Genomic DNA, 4,158 nt, shown 5'->3' with positions numbered 1-4,158 from the left:
TTGAATGTGGGTGTTTGCGCTGCAGTTACATCAGAAGTGTCAAACAAACTTGCCTGAAACCTCGTTTTCCTCTTAATATATTTTGTTTACTGGTGATTATGTTGGAGTGCCTGTCTATTCTTTAGCTTGGCGGGTGCCACATATCAACTTTCTTCCCTTTGTGTAAATTAAAAGGATGATTTGTTGCTTCACCCCACGTCTTTAAATAATGCTGCTCATTCGCCTACTTCTTTTTTGTATCGTATATAGGACAGTTGACCACTTGCTTTTGTTCTGCTGTTCAGTATGCTGTAATGGGTATGTGAGTGCAGTTTACGACCACATAGAATGAGACCATGGTTTTATGCGGTTTATCGTACGTCCCAAAGTGACTCAGACTATGAGGACGCCGTAGTGGTGGGCTGTGGATAATTTCGACCACTTGGTGTTCTTTAACGTGCACCAACATCGCACAGTACAAAAGGCCTCTAGCATTGCGGCTTTATTGAAATGAGGCCAACAAGGCCAGGATCAGGCCCACATCTTTCAGGTCAGCAGCTGAGCACCACAACTACTAAGCCACCATGGCGGCTTGCCCATGCTTTTCATTCAGTGTTTCGGTATATACACTGCATTTGTCATCACCTGTTGGGTCACTTTGTCAAGCCACTGACAGCAGTAGCTTTTTGTGGCTGCTCCCTCTTTGCACGAAAAGAAAATTCAATTTGAATTTAAAGAAATTATGCGTTAAAATATTTCGTTCCATCACCTTACTTATTCACTCTCAAGGCTCAAGGGCATTATTTAGAGAAATGGGTGAAGAGAACAAATTATTAACCGAACAAATCAGTTGCAGCTTTCTTGAAGGCGATGTTATTGACGATCACAGTGACAAAGGCAAAAAAGTAGTTTCAGTCGTTACTGGTGTGTGGATAAAATGAACATATGACATGCGAGAACACAGACTTTAAACATGTGGTCATTACGTGATGAAATATAGGGCTCATTGTAGTGCTCGTGAAACGCTGAAAATCAGTGCACCAGAGGAAAGAAATAGAAGTTGTAAAACAGAAAACAAGACTCTCTGTAGTGTTGAAATTGAATGGTAAAAAGAAAGAAAAATTTATAGTAAAGCAAAAGAAATATCAATATTGTTTTGACAAATTTGGCATCAAAAAAAGGGCATTTGAAATGTTAAAAACATCTTGCCATCCTAATATCACTCCCAAATTTTTAACTAGAATTGCAGACAATTTTAGAATGTGTGGTAAAATAACTATTTTGATTCAAATTTAATACCCGCCTTTGCTGCTCTGCCAATGCCAAAACTGGTAAAAAATTTTCTCGAAACATGTAATACCTAGGAGCACAATTTGAAACACTTTTTGTATAACGTGTCCATACCTCTCGATTGTAAAGTTGAGATTTCGGGGCATGGTCAAAGGTGTCTACCACTCATATTAATAAGACAGCAAGAGCTGAATTACAGCTATCCAACATTAAAATGATTACACTGCAAGATCAAATAGCCCCAGTTGAAGGACTCATTGTGCTTCTGCAAGTTTCAGTGGTTCTCGCTAAGCTGGTCCCAACAATACACGATCCCAGCTCTTTGAACAGCACTTCAAAAAATCTTGTTAGCAGAAGCACGAAGTTGGCAGTGCACAAAGTGCCATGAAATTACGGCCGACCATGCTCACGTCGAGGACCTCATTTCAACAGCAACATACACAAATATCTACACAGTAGCAAGATTTATTACAATGAAAAAAAGGTTTTCCTTGCTGCTAACCAATACCAAGTTGCCGATTTTGAGTATTTGCGACACCTACGGACAAATGAATTGTGCCTTGTAAATTACTTCTGCTTATATGCATTGCTTACAAGGTGAGTTATTATTGAGAAAGTTGGCTTAGAATTGAAGAAAGCATATCATATCAGTTTGAGTAGTTTAAGCACACAAAGAAAGAATGAAAACATGGGAAATGAGCTGCAACCAATCAATTTATTTCCTGGCTGAAACACTGTACACAGGAAGAAATGAATCATTATTAGTATATATGGCTTCAATGCAAAGCAATACTGCAATTCAATAAGAAATTCAAAAGACAAGCCAGTTATGAAAGTTGTTCACGTGCCATCATGTCTGTGCTATTATAACCGGTACCCTCATCTCTTAAAAGACGTTCAATCTCATAGGTAAATGAATGTGTCTTAAAGGGGGAGGGGTATACTCCATTGCCACGCCATCTAGCATGACCTACTGACAGAATTAAGTATTCCCACAGAACACCACTGCAGTACACCAATTGTCTGGAATGTCTTTTCTGACACCCATGCTTCCTAACACAAAATGTGCGTGGATTCAGGCAAGACCGCTTGAGAGAAGTGGTACAAAACAATTAAGGATTCAGGTCACCTTTTTGATGTTAATTGTGGAATATATTGTGGGCTTAGGGCACAACTGCTGTTAGCTTCGGTGCATAAGGCACACTTTGTCGTGGTTTCCATTTTGCCTTAATAGTAGAATGAAACTTTGGTCACTGACCATGTCGAACACATTGATTGACATTGCAGAAACCTAACAGATTGCTCGTCCAAAATGAAGGACCGGTCATGAAAAAGCAGCTCCTTAACTAATCAGGGCAATGACTTTGCATACGCCTGGTGAAGGTTTGTTTCCCTTTGTTCTGATGACTGTCTTCAGCATCATCTATATTATAAAGGATTCCAGGTGCAGCCACACTTACAAATTTCTTTCAGTGGCAAAGATTTCCACATTCTCCCAAGCAATTTCGCGCCCTGGTTGTGCATGTTCTGCCACAGCAGCTGTTCGATTCCTGCCGACATCACTGCGATGCTCTTTCAGCCGCCTGGGTATGTTTCTAGCTGTCTCCCCCTACGTAGACCGAATTAATCGTCGCAAGGTAAACGATTCCAGGGAACTTCGAACCAGGCAGAGCATCTTCAACATTTGCACAATCCCCGCGCAATTTACCAGTTATAGCACGTGGGCAATATTCACCTGGTGCGTTTTGAAAACTCCTGCCCTTCGTCTGGAATGTACAGGGTCGTCCACTCTTGGAACGAACACGCTAGTGCGTGGCCCCACTCTGGAGGGCCACTGCGCACGACACGGCCGCGCATCGAAGCGAAGTGGTAGATGACGTGAAGCACCACGTCCAGGTCCAACTTCTCCTGCGCCACTTGGCTGCGATGAGCGGCCGTGCCGGACACAGTGGCCCTCCAGAGTGAGGCAACGCACTAGCGTGCTACGGGTGGACGACCTTGTAGATACGGAACCACTGCTCGCTTCAACTGACGAATGCCTCAGGGACTGCAAAACCACCGTGCCTGGATCGTATTTATGACCCTGGCCCCACGTTGTACTGAATTCACATTATTAACATGCATATCCTCTGCGCAAATCAGGTTGAATGCTCGAAACAAATGAGCGCACATATTCATGTCGATTAATTATAACAAGACTTTCCGGAGAAAGGTGGAGCGTCCTCGAAGGCACTGCACAAGCACGAGCACCCAAACAACGCAAGCACAGAAGAGTCCTTTCACAACGAATCCAGCGATCACAACGCGTCACGCAAAAGTCAAGGTCACATATACACGGTGGGAATGATGCAAAATGCCATAGGAAAATGCCATAGGATGCATGACCATAGGAAACTTTACCACACCGCCTAAAATCGAAGCGCGACCCCGAAATCACACGTCCAGGCGTGGACAGAGGCTGACCAAACAAGCAAACGATGCAAAAACGGCGGCTCAAAACCCGTCCGACAACAATAAACGAAGCCAAGGCAATCCATGGGTGAAAATAACGCTTTGGGCTGGCTTTTCGTTATTTCTACCGGGTCGCAATAACGCTTTGGCTTGGATTTCCGTTATTCTCACCCGGTCGCAATAACGCCGGCCCATCACACGCGAAAAGACGACAGCCGCGACAGCTGTCTTTTGGCTCGGCTAGGAGCGACGTTGGCTAAGGTTGAGGTTCCACAATACATTTGCCATGCTATGACGAGCGTACATTCTAAACAAACAAATCTAATTTTATGACTGCGTTTGTGTAATAAGATAACAGCAAGCTACAAAGTGAATCAAGGGTCGGGGCAAACCACGTTAAACAAACAAATCCAGAAGTATCCCCATAACAATCCATCA

The 4,158-nt window shown here is 43.3% G+C and overlaps 1 long non-coding RNA gene across 1 annotated transcript; it reads right to left on the bottom strand.

Moving 5' to 3' along the window:
• Positions 1-1,965: 1,965 nt before the first annotated feature.
• LOC149341278 (uncharacterized) lies at positions 1,966-3,827 on the bottom strand. The gene is made up of 2 exons (XR_016282632.1): positions 2,561-3,827; positions 1,966-2,513 (listed from the first exon to the last, which is right to left on the bottom strand). It is a non-coding gene; the product is annotated as an uncharacterized LOC149341278 (long non-coding RNA).
• Positions 3,828-4,158: the final 331 nt, after the last annotated feature.

Source organism: Amblyomma mixtum, chromosome 5, assembly GCF_055824585.1.
Source record: "Amblyomma mixtum isolate Tamu chromosome 5, ASM5582458v1, whole genome shotgun sequence".
NCBI classification, from domain to species: domain Eukaryota; kingdom Metazoa; phylum Arthropoda; class Arachnida; order Ixodida; family Ixodidae; genus Amblyomma; species Amblyomma mixtum.
Note: the sequence above shows the minus strand (reverse complement) of the source record. Positions and strands in the feature narration are given on the sequence as shown.